Consider the following 17,953-nt stretch of genomic DNA (forward strand, 5'->3'; position numbering starts at 1 on the left):
AAGCATACCAGCAACAGGTCTTAATTGGGCTTTCCTTGCCCATGAAAATACCATGAGTCAGAGGATTAAACACATCAGGTAAGTTGTATTCGTCCATAGACACTTTTCACTCTCGGTTATATTTCTCCGTCTTACAATGCGTTGAAATGGTCAACAGTGATTAACTGAAAGCTTGGGATCTCAGCTACAAAATGTATACATTCAATGTCAACAAATGATCCCTTGTTTTGAGTTATATATGATTAAAGTGGTTTTGTTCACGTGTGCCAACCTGCCCCATGCACGGGGTTGGTTGGAACACCTATGTTATAGTCCTTTGCAGTACTCCTTTTGCTTTTGTTTGAAGTGCTCATCTATTTACCTGTAGGGCTTTGCTGATTTCTTTTCTGTGTGTTTTTCTTCAGAAGGGCCCACCGTCAAGAGCAATTTGGTCCCTACCGATTTTTCTTTACTTCAAATGTTTAAAAATGTCTGAAATGCTTCCAAATGTAAAACTATGTTCAGTAATTACAATAACAATGTTAAAATAAAGATTGAAGATGTTTTTATGTGTAAAATACAAAGTTTATAGATTTGTCACAAAATAGCCATATGTGCCAACCAACCCCAAAATCAATGTGCCAACCTGCCCCGCCCACATTAGGTCAAACTTATTTGCACAAATGCTGTTAGCCTGCTAATATCAGTCACTTCAGGTTTTTAAACTTCATTTTAAATTACAGATGAGTCCCCTAACAATCAATTATAATGAATAGTTTTTTTATATCCCTAACTATTACCCTTCTAGGATGTATTTAGTGGGAGGTGCATATTCTAAGTCAGCGTTTCTCAAACTGTGAGACATGCCAGGTGGGGCGCGAACTGACGTGAAAAACGTATTTATTTTTTTATCTGTAGCCTGGGCCCAGGTAGCACCCGATGCACAATGGACGCACTCAGGCGCGTAGCAAGCGTGGGGGATGTGGGTGTTAACGTACACACTTTTGCTGGAACACGATTCTATCCCCCACACTTTTTGTCAGATTAAAATGAAAGTAAAATAGACGCTCCCGTACAGAGTTGGAACCGTATCTACCATAACGTACACACAGAGAGACACAAATAGGTCTGTTGATTTGATTGAACGGTCATCCAGCCAATCACATCAAGTTAGCCAGTGAAGAACCAGAGCCGCTCTGATCAAATTCAAAGTGTGCGTCTTACAAGGCTGCGACTGCTTGGGTCTGCATTATAACGTCTGCAGTGAGCAGATTTCAGGTATAATTTAAATGATGATTGTTACCGCATTATGCTAATTTAGTAAACCAAAATTCACTGTCTGACTGACAGTTTTTGTCACAATGTAGAAATGCAGGGAGTCAAAGTGAAAACGGGGGTGGGGTGCGCGCACCGAGACCTTTGGCTACTGTTCTCGGAGCATTATGCTTTCTCTGTCTATGATCTGCAGCTTTTCTCAAACTATGGGCCTCCTCAACAATTAATCTAATGGTACACGTAGCCGCGAAATTAAGTTATGCCCAGTGCTTCACACGTCTGATTTGCAGCAAGATTGAATTGGAACCGCGGACTGAAAACAAAAATAAACTAGGCTAAAAGTTTCCCCAATCAAAACTTATAAATTTGGTGTCATTAACTATATAGACATATCCCAGTCAGCACAGATATGTCTCCAAGACGCTTGGAAAAGATCAGCTTAATTACATCGCGTTCCATTTAGAACGTCTTATTTGACCTGATCTTACAAACGTCGGCGGCATTTCACTGTCATATGTGTCGTAGTGCTACATCTACTGGAGATCTTATTGTCTTAAATACGATCGCGTTCCATTTAAAACATCTTATTTTGATCTTACAAACGGCGGCGTCAAGACACATTTGAGTTCTACATCTGAGAACTAAGATTTCCAGCATAGAACTCAAATAGAACGCTTATGAGCGCTCATGCAATGTGTGCGTCCTGCAGCAAGTGAATCTGGAGGTAACGTGGGCTAGAAGCAACAATAGTTTAAACAACAACGTGGCTTCCTGTAACTATCAATGGAAAAACCATAGAAACTGCTAATCATAATCTTTAAATTGACATTAATTAAATTGGCTATATGCAACACAATGTATTTATATTCCCTTTGCATATGTTTGGGTGGACTTCAAACGTTTTTGAATTTGAGCTTACAGTTCTGTCACTCTGTCACAGAGTCCTTTACATTTAGGCTATTTAATAGGTATTAGTGATACCTCGAAATAAGGCTGTTATCTGTGAGGCAATTTATTGTAGCCTGCTAACCCACATGCACAAAACATAATTTCTGAAATGATTTCTTGATTTATAACATGAGATATGTCTCCATGTAGGGTAGTGTCAAATAGTGAAGTGATAGCAGGTAGATCATGTAGGCCTACATGTCACATGAGCTACACATAGGCACTGCTCCTTCTGTCCCTCCCAAACTGCATTAAAATGGTGTGTTTAGCAATCAGAATCTCACATTTTTTTCGGGGGAGAAACTCCCGGACACCAATATAGTCCGCACCCCTCTCAGAAAATACTTACAATGTCCCTGTAGGGAGTTATTTATAATTTGGCCGGATTGTTTCATTTTCCTATCCCACAACCCCCACACTTTTAAAAAGCTTGATATGCCCCTGGACGCACTGTGTTATTCACAGGGAAGCGCTCGTGTCAAAGCAGCTTAGTTAGTCCCGACCTACATGAGATTTTGAACGTTGTTGTGAGAATGGTGAATTTCATCAAAACCCGGCCCTTAAAAGCGCGTCTATTCTCCGCACTTTGCGAAGAGATAGCTGACCAAAAGGCTGTACTGTTTCACAGCGAGGCAAGGTGGCTTTCCCGAGGCAAAGTGCTGTCGCGCGTGTTTGAGCTCCGAGTCGCCTCTTCTTGGAGGAAGAGCGCATGTTTGAATCTGCAAGCACGTTCACTAATGAACATTTTTTGACGAAGCTGGCCTATCTTAGCGATATATTTGATATATCTTAGCGATACATAGGAGAATTCCGGTGTGATTTGAAGTGTTTTGAAACATGATACCGAGTGTGAACGTATGTCTCATAGCCCATCTCGGCTTGTCCCCTGCACTCCGAAATATGGCGCTAGTTAGCCGATGCTACCAACAAGGCGGTCAATGGTGGTGCCTCGGGCATCGGCATAGCCATGCAAATAAATCACTGTTTCACACCATTTACGAGGCTCAATGTATCTCCACACTTCATTGGTAGACTTCCGAGGGCCCTGACATTTAAAACGAGACATTGAGAACTTTGAAAAAGCACTGGTAGTTTACTTACAAGACGATTTATACAGTATCTTCACGAAGTTCAGTAGCAGCAACTGGAATCCATGCATTTCCACAGAATTATTTTTGGAATCTGATCCCTTATCATACCTGTTCATTCTTACTCGTCGCTCAACTTATCGTGACTAAATTCAAGATGGCTGCAAACGCTAAACTTCGTGAAGATACTGTCTGTACATTCAATTCTCCTTTAAATGTCCAGTTACAAGGCAAAGACAAGCACCTACCTCACCTAGCAAATAAGATTACTGCATTCACCAAAAAAACTTGAGTATGGGACAGGCGCCTCGATCGCGACAGTATTATGCCTTTTGAGATTTCTGAGCGAAATCGCTGAAACGTCTGGAGCCACTCCTGTGATCCCATGTATTAAACAGTAGGCCTACATCACATCCCTGCAAAGTTTATTTCAAAAATATTTCCCAACCAGCAGTGCTCAGTATGACTGGATTATGGATCCATTTAATGCAGCATGTTTTTATTTCATTGATATTGTACAATGCTGTAAAATGGCCTATGCTTCCTAATCAGTGATGCCAGTAACGCGTTAGTTAGTAACGCGTTAGTCTATTTTTACCACTTTTTTCAGTAACGAGTAATCTAACGCGCTACTATTTACAAACCAGTAATCAGATTAAAGTTACTTATCTAAGTTACTGTGCGTTACTATTTTTGTCCTGTTCTTTGCTTTCTTCTTGTCTTGGGGATTAATGTCATGTAGGCTATGCTCACGTTTTCAGCATGAGGACAATTCACGTGCAGCGACACAAACGAAAACAACAATGGAGGGAGAGAGAGAGATGCACATTTCATCAGTCATTACTTTGAGTTTGTGTCAGCTAAACATGACAACGTTATTCGCTGTCTAGCTAGACATCCCAAGTCTCCCGAAGTTTTGGGAGTCTCCCACATATTGATAGCGGCTTCCTGACGCCCGCAAATTACATAAAATCTCCCGGAACCTAGAGCGAACAAGAGCACGCAAGCCAGACCGGACTTCAAATCAAAGATTCTAGAATCTTTGCTTCAAATCGCGTGTGCATAGCTTAATGCGCACACAACGGAGAGGGAGAGAGAGAGGAGTGGTGCGTTTGTGCCTGAAGCGCATCCAAGATAGAGAGCATCCTGGTCTGTTTTGCTAAATCAACCAATCAGTTTTCAGTGTAAGTGTGCTTATATCTCTTTTCTCCCAAACATAATTAATCAGTTCAGTCAGTGTATCTAGGAACAGAAGCGTCATGGCAGCGTCAGTGCCCCTCAAAAAGGAAGATTTAAGACCCATTTCACATCAGACTACACAAAAGTGTACCCAATTGTCTCAAAAGATTAAAACATAATGATAATCTTGCACACTGCACTGTTTGTAACAGCGACTTTAGCATTGCTCACGGCGGGTTAAATGATTTGCAAAAGACTTGTTGAGGTGAGTTTAACAAGTGTAATTTCATTTGCATATTACTCAGGCCTATACAAGATGGCTAGTTGCCAAGGCTACATGAAAAAAAAAATCTACATATTTTACTATAACAATTTCTATCAATAGGCCTTCCTTATTTGGTGTACTTAGACATTATTGAACAAACATCTGAATTTCAGTATCTAAATAGGTTAGGTTGGGATGTCTGCTATACATTGCTGTTAAAATGCACTTCCAGTATAGTGAGTATTGGCAAAACCGGTTATCATTTTTATGTTGAGGCGTTGGGGGTGTTGTTGGCAGCTGCTGAAAGTAACTAATAAAGTAACTTGTAATCTAACTTAGTTACTTTTAAAATCAAGTAATCAGTAAAGTAACTAAGTTACTTTTTAAAGGAGTAATCAGTAATCAGTAATCAGATTACTTTTTCAAGGTAACTGTGGCAACACTGTTCCTAATATGTTGCTGGAAAACAGAAATATGTGTGTTATGTATTTATTTATTATTATATCTGCAGCACCAGCTGATTTTAACTCTGTTGAAGAGGATATATTGAGAACTTGTCATTATTTCAATAAATTTGACAATTTTAAGCTTGACCTCCCAGATAGCAAACAAACACTGGAACGGAACTGGGCCACACCTACCACAACGCCCGGCACGGATCTGCATAATGGACCTGATCCGGCGTCCAAACGCACATTGGTCCAAAATTGGTCTGGATCCGTTTGACGGATCTGGTACCAATAAGGGCTAAGACTGGCCCAGTTCCGTATGGTAGTCTGTGTTACTGACGTGTTCCAGATCTGCTTATCATATGCAATACGGGTCCGCTTATTGTGTGTGGTACGGACCCGTTTATCAGACATCAGCTGGCTTTATTTGACATGTGAAATGTGATTGGTAATTAGGCCTAATTATCCTGAAAAATCAGTTTGCTACACATTTGCTAACAGGTTCGTTAGGTTCACCCAGGCTAAAGTTCGTAACGTTTTCCCAACAGCTCAACTGATAAACATAAACTAGGCTACAAACACAAAAGGAGGGTAAACAAAACTTTACACATAAGTGTCTAATTATTTTTTTATTCAACAACCTGGCTGTAGAAGTGCAATCCCAGACAAAGTTTAAGTCGTGTTAATTCCACTGTTCCCATCGATATTCAGGCTGTCTTCCTCAGTCATCTCCATGGTCAATCTGAAACAACACAAAATAAACATTAGCCATTTATTCCTTTTTGTTTTTTATCATCAGTGATCCTTTTAGCGTTATCAATGTTTTTTCCAAAATAGTTATTGTGATGGCTGTTTTGCTTAAGCTAAGGTAGTAGGCTAGCCCATATTGCTGGAAAATAATAGTATAACCTTAAAGTTATCAATCACTCGGTTGCTTGTTGTTGTCTCTGAATAAAACAGAGATAAAAAGCAGATAACCTACCTTGAAAAGTTGGGCTGTCCTAGTCCAACCCCAGGCTAGCAAATCATGTCAAAAGATTGATAGTGAGCAAACCAAAGATCCTTGATTAACGTTACTGCTTGGACTTCTGCATGCGTGGAAAGAATATGGGGTTGTCTCATAGCACTGTTAGATCTGACACAAACAACAATTGACTACTTTTACCACTGCTAGGTAATAATAAAAATAATGAAACGAACATATGATCAATATTGAGCCAACTATATCTTCTTTTCCAGCCTTACTGTAGAAATGAAGTGGCCATGGGAACATAGTGCACCCCCATGGTTTCTAAATTTGTGCCATTCCAAAATACCTTTTTTTTCTTTAGCAGCCAGTTGACAATGAAGTAGGGAAAGGACAGTCAATTTAGCAGAATCAGCACCTTAATTAATATCATTACCACCTGGGTCTGCTGTGAAAAAATGGTCCTTCGGCTCATATCCGTATCACAGGTTTGGGCCAAATCAGTGTTTTGTATTTTAAAAGCATCTCCTGACTTCCAGTTGAGTTGCGGAAATTGGACCTGGGACAAATCTGTAAACCGGTGATAAAACAGCATTGCTAGCAGAGCTGAAACCTGTATCAGGAGCAGACCTGGCCCACAGTCAGATACCGTATGTCCGCTACAGGCGGATCTAAAGGCTTTTATGCGGATCCGGCCCAAAGGAAATTGCTATCTGGGCTACCACTTTCTTAGAGCGATGAGGGACAGGTGGGGCTCGAGAATGATCAAGAGGGGAATGAAAGAAAAAGTTTGAGAACCACTGATCTAGTTTGTTAACTACCACAGTCACGAGTTGGGTCGCGATAGTCTGTCATTTTTAAAAAGTGGGTCCCCAGAAAACAAGTTTGAGAAACACTGTTCTAAGTTTTGACACTACAAAACCAAAAAGTTGTTCTCACCTAAAGGGTTAATGTTCACGTTCACGTGTTACATACGTGAGTTTACTCTACTCAATAAGGCCGTCAGTTTAGTGTTGGAATTTTATTGCAGCTCCCTCTAGTAGCCTGGATATTAACAGTGTTTCAACCTGCCCCTGTTCCAACCAGCCCCGGTCTCCCCTAGTCCACTGAGCGGATTCGCACAAAACCAACATAACTTTTGAAGTCTATCGAACAACAGTACTTTCTTGACGTGAAAAATTATCTTTTAAATTCACACACATATCATATGTGAAATTCGTGGCACAATTCAAACTGGACCAAAACATAATTGTTATCTCTCCATTAACACCTGTTCATATTTTTTTGAAAGATAGGTCCCTTGTAGCGGAAGTAAAACGGAAGTCACTGGGACACTCTATAAGGCCTACGACTATCACTCTACACGCCCCCTGTTGCACGTCACATTTTAATTTGCTAGGTGATCCTGCCTCCTGGCTTCCCAAAATGCTGCATCATGTGAACAGATCAGCAGGCCTGCAAATTTTCACCTCGTTTTCAGACACACATTGCGGCAAAAAGATGTCTCCTCTTCCCGCAAATTTAGCATGATCTCTGTGTGAAAAGGCCTTTTGTTGAAGCATATCTAGAGCAAATTCTTCTTGTTTTAGTGTTTAGTTAATAAGAAAGCATTGTCTCTATCTCAATATAAACTGCAAAGGATAGCCTAGGCTATAGGCACATTGTTTTTTTTTTTGTCAGGTCGGGTCAGGTGCGTACGGAGCCCCGGATATGTTTTTGGGAAAAAAATTTATAAGTTGTGGCCACGAAATAGCAATTCGTTCCCACAAAAATAATAAGTTGTGGCCACAAAATAGCAATTCGTTCCCACAAAGTACTAATTTGTGGCCACAAAATACTAATTCGTTCCCACGAAATAGTAAATCGTTCCCACGAAATAGGTAATTTGTGGCCACGAAATAGGTAATTTGTGGCCACGAAATATTAATTAGTTCCCACGAAATAGTAATTTGTGGCCACGAAATATGTATAGTCTAACGTGCACTGGACAGCTGGGTGAGCAAATCGAGCGCCAGTAGAAGCCTGTCGTGTCTTTTCTCATCACTCCCCACCAGCTCTCAATTCTCTGGTTTGCAGTAGGGTACAACCGGGACGATTGAAACGGGGGACGAATGAAACATTCCGGTTTTCTCCGAGCGCAACGATGATAGACAGACATCATTTGGACAAAACATAGAGCATATTAACCTCAGCCAAATGCCATCCTGTTACGTCCTCCTGTTATCACGGAGTTACAGGCGATAAACGATTTCTGATGGTCACAAGTTTACTTCATTAGCGATTTATTTATTTTTTTGATTATTAAAGAGTGTTTTTCATTTAAAGGTTTGACTTCAAGCTTATTCAGTAGAGCATTTACTGCTCTCCCTAATCCCAGACGTTCACATTGCATGTTTGTTTGTAATGGATGCAAAACAGCCTATAATGCTAAATGTCTATGGGGGGACGATTGAAACACCTATTTGTCCCGACCAGGCAGTAAACCCCATTTATTCTAAGTCAATGCACACATATCTGTGTTTATACTATATTTTACGCAGGTGAGACATGGAAAAGCAGTTTTAGAAAGATGCAAATATATTTGGGGCTATCAGGTAGGGGGTCGAGTTTTGCCATGTTAACCTATGGAGACTGACGGCCTGGGTCATGAAGGGCACTTATTTGGATGTGTGGTGGCTTTAACCACATAAAAACAGAGTAAAATAACATTTTGTACTATAGAAACATTATATAATTCGAAACATGCATTATTCTAGCTATATTAATGGCATAGTGCATGCTATTTCCATAACCGCGAAATACGCGCATCACCATGACGGCAATGAGTTGTTAACAGACATGAACCAAGACATATAGCCCAGCAGCAATCTATCTAAAATAACACACACAAAATGGGGAAAAATTGAGAGTGAGGGGTGGGGGGGGGGGATGAAGATTCACCTCCAGCTATCTGATGCATGTTTTAATGGAAATGTTCACGGCCGCCTTATAAAAAAACACAAACGAGAGAGACACGTTCAAGTCGTACCTACGCCGGTGCAGTGACCTGGCTCTTAATAGTCTGTGGAGATGCCTCTCGCTAATAATGAATCCCTCCAATGCCAGGCTTTTCAAAATGTCTTTGTATTTCATTCCCAGCCTAAAATAGCACTCTACCATACTATCCCTGTCCATTGTGTGACAGCGACTGTTCCTGTTTGAGGAGTTGCGCTTGATTTGCTCATCCAGCTGTCCAGTGCACAGCCTATAGGCCTACCTATTTCGTGGTGTCGTGGCAGATATTCAGACTCGGGCCAGAAATTAAGTCCAAACATCTTGCCTACAACGTAACAAAAATACACCATTATAAGTGCTGAAGTCAAAAACTTGTCCCAAAAAGAAGGCGCAAAAGTCCGGCAGAGTTCCGTGCAAAAATTCCTTTAATGACTACATAGCGCAAAGCCTGAGTGGATCGCACGATCGCACTCCCGAACAAAGGTAGAACTCTCTTACTTATACCCCTCCAAAATGCTGACACAACACTACCCCGAACAAACTTTTCACCTTAAGTTTATGGAAAGTTCAGGGGTGTACAGTATAGAGTGATCACAGGTCATACATTGTGCATGGGTTAAAACCCTGCACTCTCCTACTGGTTGTTATGAGTAGAGCTCGCCCTGTGTACGCGTTATCTTGCAGCTTCAAGGCCGACTTTGGTTTCTTCAAAAGGCCTAGGCTAAGGCAGCATGAGACACAGTGCAACAAAATGAGACACAGGGCAGCAAACAGAGACATAGGGATACAGAGTGCACGTAGGGGGAATTCTGGTAGAATAGCTTCAGTATGTTAATAGTATTAGTTAAACTTGTTATTTAAAATGTTATAAGAGTATTATGGTTAGGAATAACTTCAGTGTATTACTTGATTATGATTAAGGTTATATGAATACATGCTTTACAGTTTCAAACTCGTTCTCTCATCATGATGTCTACAACCCATAGGATAATTTTATACAACAGTGGGAACGAATGACTATTTCGTGGCCACAAATTAGTACTTTGTGGGAGCGAATTGCTATTTTGTGGCCACAACTTATTATTTTGTGGGAACGAATTGCTATTTCGTGGCCACAACTTATTATTTTTTTTCCCCATGACATACAGTATCCGGGGCTCCGTAGGTTCGGGTAGTTAATCAGCGCATATTTTTGAGGGTCGGGTGGGTGCAGATCGACTCTCCTGACGGGTCGGATGGTGGGTGCGGATGTTAAAAAAACATTAACCGGCGCAACACTACTGTTGAGCATATTGTAATGCAGCGTTGAATGGATGAATAGCTTACATAAGGGTACCCAGCACTTCAAGCTTATGGTTATTGTCCCCACCACTTATAAAAACAAACTGACGCCATATGTGCTGACTTCTAAGAACAGAGAGTTCAAGTTAAATGTTGTGCTGAGTTCTAAGAACAGAGAGTACAAGTTAAGTGTGCACCCAGACGGACAGGAACTGCACCTTGTCTGTGTGTGTGTGTGGGTGAGATAAGAGTATGTCACAATGAAGTCGCTATGTCTTGCTTCCTATTTTCTGTGTGCATCTGTACAATAAAAGACACAGCTTTTGGGCTGCAGAGTCAGAGACTGATGGTGTGAGGAATTCTTCCTTACATTAGCAGGCTCTCCTCTTGGTACCAGAGTTTGTGGGCAAAGCCATACTACGTGTTGTGGTTCTTGTATCTATATGTTGGGGTTAAATTCCCTGACAGTTACCAACAATGTTAACAACAAACTCAGCTTCACTGCTGCAAACAAAGTTGGCTATATGCTTCGCCATATAACGAACCAGCTAGCCTTGTGATAACAAAATATTTACCTTTTGTTTAGTCCACTGAAAGTTATCCACATATCAAACGATTAAATACACAGTTATGGAGGAATTGTTTTAGGGAAGCAGTTGCACTATATCCAGGGTTGCCAACTTTGGGTGTTTGGCTGGAGTGAGATTTTGTGACGTCATAGTGCGTGTGCGTTACATTTTTCCCTAAAGCTAATTTAAAAAATGTCTGTCCCCTGACTCTTTTGCTATAATCCCGGATTTAGGTTTATGTAAAAAAAAACTAATAGAATGGAAAAGTTTCTTCAAAATGTACAATTAATGTATTGCCCTGTGGCATGGGAGGATTATGAGTCTCTGCGGCCCATGGGCACAGACATGAAAAGGGCCGCCCTGCCGACCTGAAAAAGGTAGTAGCTCAGCAATTCTAGGGGGGTCCGGGGACATGCCCCCCGGTAGAAAAAAAATAAAAATAACCCTAAAATGTAGCCTACTACATTTCTCATATACATTAGCCATAAGCTAACACATTTGTTTCTATTCTGTAACTTAAAATGCTAGTCTACATGATTGCTCTTAAACAAAACATCGAAGGAAATAACTGAGATGTACTCTGTTGGTCTGCTTGGTTTAACAGTGAATCCTAAGTAAAGGTTTGAAAGGAACTTCAGCTTCAGACTGCTTGGGAAGCTGTTGTCTATCTTCTCTAATAGCTAGACCATGTCATTGCCACACACAAGTGGGGGCAGAATTGAAAATGTGTCATAAATCGTAATTAGGCCATTACGAGATAATTATCACAGACTCACAGTTCTCAGCTTCACATTATAAAATCAGACTGAGAATGGTGCCCACTAAAGATCAGATAAAACTAACCTAAAAAACATTTTTAATTTAGAAAAGTCCCCCTAGCCTATTTCACGAGCCTGTACAAAACCGGCACACCTGTTGAGAACCACTGACTTAGACTGTCTGGTGGCGCCATCACCACTTTAATTACATTCCTTTTACACAAAAGGGTGAGCTCAGCCAGGCCACTTGGTAGGCAGAAGCCACAGCTTTATGGTAGAAGAGCCCCGTCCTGATTTATCTGGAGTTGTCTGTCGGTACTCACATGACTGTGTGTGTGTGTGTATGTGTGTGTGTGTGTGTGTGATGAGGTGTAACTCTGCTTAGATAGGTAAAGTGCCAGCTGTGGTCTCTTCCCACCATTACTGTGATTGCTTCGGTGCAGATGTGAGGACTGCGGCTCATCCACCCTGTGCAGACAGCAGAACACAGACCAGCAGAGTTCTTTTGCCCCCCTCACACAGAGCAGCACACAGACCAGCAGAGTTATTTTGCCCCCACACAGAGCAGCACACAGACCAGCAGAGTTATTTTGGCCCCCATACAAAGCAGCACACCGACCAGCAGAGTTCTTTTGCCCCCCACACAGCGCAGCGCGCAAATCAGCAAAAATGGCTGACCATTTTGTTGGCAAAATTTGTCACCAAAAGTTCACTAAGTTTGCCATCACTGGCCTAACTGTAATGACAGTTACAGTCACCAGAGGTTCACTAGAACTTTGCCATTACTGACTAACTATGTTGGGAAATCACTGGCGATTCGTCACCAGAAAAGTACTAGACGTTCCTCATTACTGGCTGTAACTGTGGCAGCAAATCATTGGTGTACATATTTGCCACTAGTGGCAAATTTATCTTTGTTACCAGCACTTTGCTAGAAGTTTTGCCTCCAACGGCCAACATTGGCAAACTTCTGGCAATCTTTTCGGTAACACTCCATAATAAGGTGCCATAATAAATAGCAAACCCTTTGTTAATATTTGTTAATTGTTATTAAAATATCTATTTGGCACAATTTAATAGTTTTTTAATCATTAATTAAATATTAGTTGTTTGCATAAAATCTGTATGTTAATGTTTTAGCAAATCTATTAACTAATATTGTATTAATATGTGTTAATAGTTAACTAAATGTCTTTTTGGCACTAATTAACAGTTATTTCTTGAATCATTTAAATGTTAAATGTTTATTTGCAAACTATATGTTAATAGAAGAGTTAATGACTTATTATTTAACTAATTGTTATTAAACTGTGCTTCTGCCTATCCAAATATGAACCGCTCTCCATAGGACCCTTACAATAGATAGATAGATAGATAGATAGATACTTTATTGATCCCCAAGGGGAAATTCAAGGAAAAAACACGGAGCTACCTTGACATGCTGCCACTGTTGTCGGCGCCGGAACCGCTTGCAATAAAGTTGGTTAAGCTTAATTAATATATTAGTAGTATATAGCTATAAGCGTGGGGCCCCTTATAATAAAGTTGGTTAAGCTTAATTAATATATTAGTAATATATAACTATCAGTATGGGGGACCCTTATAATAAAGTTGGTTAAGCTTAATTCATATATTAGTAGTATATAGCTATCAATGTGGAGCCCCTTATAATAAAGTTGGTTAAGCTTAATTAATATATTAGTAATATATAACTATCAGTATGGGGGACCCTTATAATAAAGTTGGTTATGCTTTATTAATATATTAGTAATATATAACTAGTCAGACGGTGAAGGGACTGAGACCAAAACTGGCTTATCACATTTATTCCTTTAGAACAAGTTAAAACAAAACAACAAGTAGTTGAATGGGCTATATGACATGCATCATTCCTATACCATCACTGTCAGCCCTACTAGCAAGGGAGACATGCGACATGGAATGTTCAGGTGCACAGAACGAGTTTATTAATATTCTGAGACTCACTAAACACTCACAGACGTAGACCATACGGAGGTAATGCATAAACATAATGCTAAACTAAATGTACATTCATTTCCTGCTAGACTGAATTGCACTTTCCATGCACACTAAGCTAAACTACACTGAATGCATGGAAAGTTGCTAGCGGAGTTTACAGCTAGTCACGTTAGACTCAGTGTGTATGAACTCGTGGTCATAATGAAAACATTAATAAACGTTCTCTAAGTTGCTAGAATTGCACCCAAATCTTAACAATACATGTAAAGTAACATAATACAGGTGGTATATCAAAGTTTTCAACTTAAACAACATTTTACAGTTACAAAATTAAAACAAAATGGGGAGAGCTTTATACAGTCAACCTACGCAATGCAAAGCATACCGCTTCTGATCGGCAATGGCAACAATACAAGGACAAAACGCAGCAGAGCTGCAGTATAGCGTTTCTCCAAAGGGGGCTCCAAAACACCAATCTCAATAAAGCTGCTAAAACGGCGAAAATCACATACAAACACTAAACTACATTTCTAACTCTGTTACACCCCCCTCCCCTGAATTTCACCAAATTCAAGCAGCAACCAAATAGTACTTCCAAAGGCAAAGAGTACACTACTTTCAAACACTAGACAGAGAGTCACCAATTACAGGACAGCCAACCACAGAGGTATCCAATAAGGATGAAGTGGAAGAAGAGGAGCGCAAACTCTCACACAACCAACACTGGCAGTAGGGTGCCTTATACACCCCACAAGACCATAAAGCCATAAACCATAAATTCCATAAATTATCCACAAAGCTAATCAGACAAGCTAGATAAATAATAATATGTCATTAACTTTTATATTAGCATATAGTTTGTAAATAAACATTTAACATTTAAATGATGTAAGAAATAACTGTTAATTAGTGCCAAAAATATATTTAGTTAACTATTAACATATATTAATACAATATTAGTTCATAGATTTGTTAAAACATTAACATACAGATTTTATGCAAACAACTAATATTTAATTAATGATGAAAAAACTATGTTATATTTATTAATGTTATATATAATATTTAATTAATGATGAAAAAACTTGTGCCAAATAGATATTTTAGTAACAATTAACAAATATTAACAAAGGGTTAGGTAATTACTAGTTTGCTATTTATTATGGCACCTTATTTTGGAGTGTTACCATATTTTCTAGTGAAGTAATTTGTTTCCCACAATTTATGCACAACTTTGCTGCAGATCTGCCGCAAACATTTAGTTTCTGTAAAGGCAAGCATCCTCCCAAACAAAGTGATGAATACCTCGTTTAATGAAGCTTGACAGGAATTTAGGGCTGGTTTCCCATCCCTGGATTAAGCCTAGTCCTAGACTAAAAAGTTTTTTTTCAATGAAGATTTTCCTTCAGGCTCTAATTCAGTCCAGCACTGATCTTAATCCATATATGGGAAGCCAGCCCTGATCTTAATACATATATGGGAAGCCAGCACTGAGTTCCTCTACGGGTGGGATGCTGACACATTGAAGCGATGTAAGCTTGCATAAGGATGTAGATCCAGGAATGCACTAATATTTTGTTCGTAGTACCAGTTTGCAACAATTATTAGTTAACACTAAGTTGTAAACACTTCGGAAAAAAAATATTATAAACGGGATATACCAAAAAACGTTGATGTAATCGCTTCCTGCCAGGACTTTTACTTGCTTTTCCCAAATCACGGAAGTAACATCGACACAGCGGTATAGTAGCATCCATCAGGCAAGTGTTGTTTAAATAAACTCCTGGTGTATTTACAAACTTTTCAATGCCTCGTTTTATGAGTAAAGAACATAGTTGTACTACTGTAGAAGTTTCGTACCATTCAGGGCATTATTAGTGGGGTAATTTACGAGATAAAAGTTGGTACCATTACGACTGCAAAAACTCATTAGATTCTGACAGCGCTACTCGACCAGGGTTTGACCAAGGGAAAACAGGTTCTGAGGGTGTTTGGCTCGGGGTCATGGTGCAAAGGACCCTAGGGTGAAATTACTCCGAACCATCGCTTTGAGTTCTAGTTGAACTCAATGAAATGAATGAGGTCATGAGTGAAATACCTGCCAACTGAAACAGCACCTAAATCTGGAACCTGCTGTTATCTCGCCTGAATCATGGATGAGGACAGCATGTCTCGGGGCGGCTGTCTGGGACTGGGTGAGCTAGTCAGTAATTATAGGTTAGCTTAGGCCTGCTAGTCTGGGGCCTGTCTGGATAGCTCACACATGCCGTCACTCAGAGCCAGTACCCACTGAACATGACTATGACAATGATGATTCGCAGCATTTTCAGATGCAGTTTAAGACTTTTAGTTTTTCTGGCAACCCTGAGATCCCGACGCCCTGTGACATCTGGTCTGGACCTGTCAGTCAGAGTGTGCTCAAGCTGCACACTGACACCTCTAGAGTCTAGAGTACTCGCTTACCTGTCAGGTGTCAACCATTGCATGGCGAGGAGTTGTGGTCTTGTGGTTGTGGTCAACATAACCAGCAACACAAGGCATGCAAAACACTCCCCTATCACCAACAACTGTGCTGTACCAATTCACACTGTGCTGGGAAAAAAAAGATCCTATATAGCTTTTCTTACATTTTAGTGGGTTGCCCCATGCTGGAGCACAGTGCATTCACAGCGTATAGTGTGAACAGCTATTGGGAACAGCAGGCAGTGGTGGTGCTATTCCATGTATCTTTATTTTACTTGAGTATTGCAATTCTGTGAGACTTTTTACTTTATGTAACTCCAGTACATTTCAAGGCCAAATATCTTTTAACTCCACTACATTTTGTGACAGCTGAAGTTCCTTTTGGAAAAAAAGACTGTCCAAATGTGTACATGACATCAAACATGATAGAGCACATACTTATTTTATATTAAGCAAGCTAGGCTTTAATGAATGGTGATACATTTGAAGGCAAGTACTTTTCTCTTCTATCTATCTATCTTCTATTTCTTTCCTATGGCCACTGATAGACCATTTAAATAAATTGGAATATCACACATTTAGAAGACGCTTTTATCAAAAGTGACTTATGTCAATTATGTTACAAAGTCCATTGTCCTCAGAGCAACTTGGGATTAAGTGCCTTGCTCAAGGGCACAACGGTGGAAGCCAGGTATTGAACCCACAGCTTTTCTGGCTAGTACATGCTCCTTAGCCACAACGCTACCGCCGTCTCATGACAAAGCTTCCAGGATAAACATTCTTTCACACATTCTTTTCAGCGTTTTGATTGATTTACCGTCAGTTAACTTCGAAACAGGCAAACAGGCATTAATACATCATAGGAGTGATTAACGTCAAAAATCTAGACTGGAGTAACTCAACATTTGACACCTCTGATATGTTTCTGTGTGTTGATGTGTTCTAAAGACATCAAATAGCCCGCTATAATTACCAAGTTCATAGCCAAGGAGCCAGAAGTGAACACGCATGGATGGCTATAAAAACTGTAGGCCTACTTTCATTATGTCACAGGGAAACCCGTGCCTGTGTTTGTCCCATTGAAGGTGGGTGTGTCGTGTGACGTAAGAACTTACCTGGAGTCTGTTGTATGATCATTGGGGTGCATTGAGGTAATAAGTCCACACAGGTGTGGTGATTTAGGGGTGATGGGCTTAGTAGCATTTCAGTAGTCGCGAGTCACTGGTGTGGTGTCTAGTGAGCGAGAGGGTGTCTGCACGTTCTGTGAGCACTGTGGATGAGACCTAGGCACAGCACATAGTGAAGCCAGTTTTGGGTTGGTGACAGCCAAAGTTTTTGGACGCTTGACCCGAAGGGACGTTGCAGTGATTGAACAAAGCAGTGACAATGCCTGTTCATTCATCGCAGGGTTGCGGCTTGTAGTCGCCCTCTGCCAAGTTAAGTGCTATTGACTTCGTCATAATTGTTATGGGACTGCAGCTTGCCATTGCGAGGTTGTTGCCTGCTGATCGTGCTTCTGCTATACTCTAGTGAAGGAGTGTCGTCCTGGTATCCTGACCTGTCCAACGTGAGCCCGGCCGCCGCTACGAACCAGCCGTCTGGACACTTACAAAGCCCTGTGTATTTTCAATGAACTCTCCGGCATCGTATGTCACATCTGTGCTGTGATGGATTACCCCTGTGTGATACTTTGATGGACTTTGATTGTTCTCGTGTGATATATATATATATAAGTATATATACTTTTTTGATCCCGTT

The 17,953-nt window shown here is 40.4% G+C and overlaps 1 long non-coding RNA gene across 1 annotated transcript; it reads right to left on the reverse strand.

Moving 5' to 3' along the window:
* Window positions 1-5,837: 5,837 nt before the first annotated feature.
* On the reverse strand, window positions 5,838-6,201 carry LOC143122396 (uncharacterized). The gene is made up of 2 exons (XR_012986661.1): window positions 6,166-6,201; window positions 5,838-5,925 (listed from the first exon to the last, which is right to left on the reverse strand). It is a non-coding gene; the product is annotated as an uncharacterized LOC143122396 (long non-coding RNA).
* Window positions 6,202-17,953: the final 11,752 nt, after the last annotated feature.

The sequence above is a fragment of the Alosa pseudoharengus genome, unplaced genomic scaffold (assembly GCF_046254945.1).
Source record: "Alosa pseudoharengus isolate Yale_2024_CS ecotype anadromous, Long Island Sound unplaced genomic scaffold, YU_APseudo_1.1 YU_APseudo_1.1_scf_14, whole genome shotgun sequence".
NCBI classification, from domain to species: Eukaryota; Metazoa; Chordata; class Actinopteri; order Clupeiformes; family Clupeidae; genus Alosa; species Alosa pseudoharengus.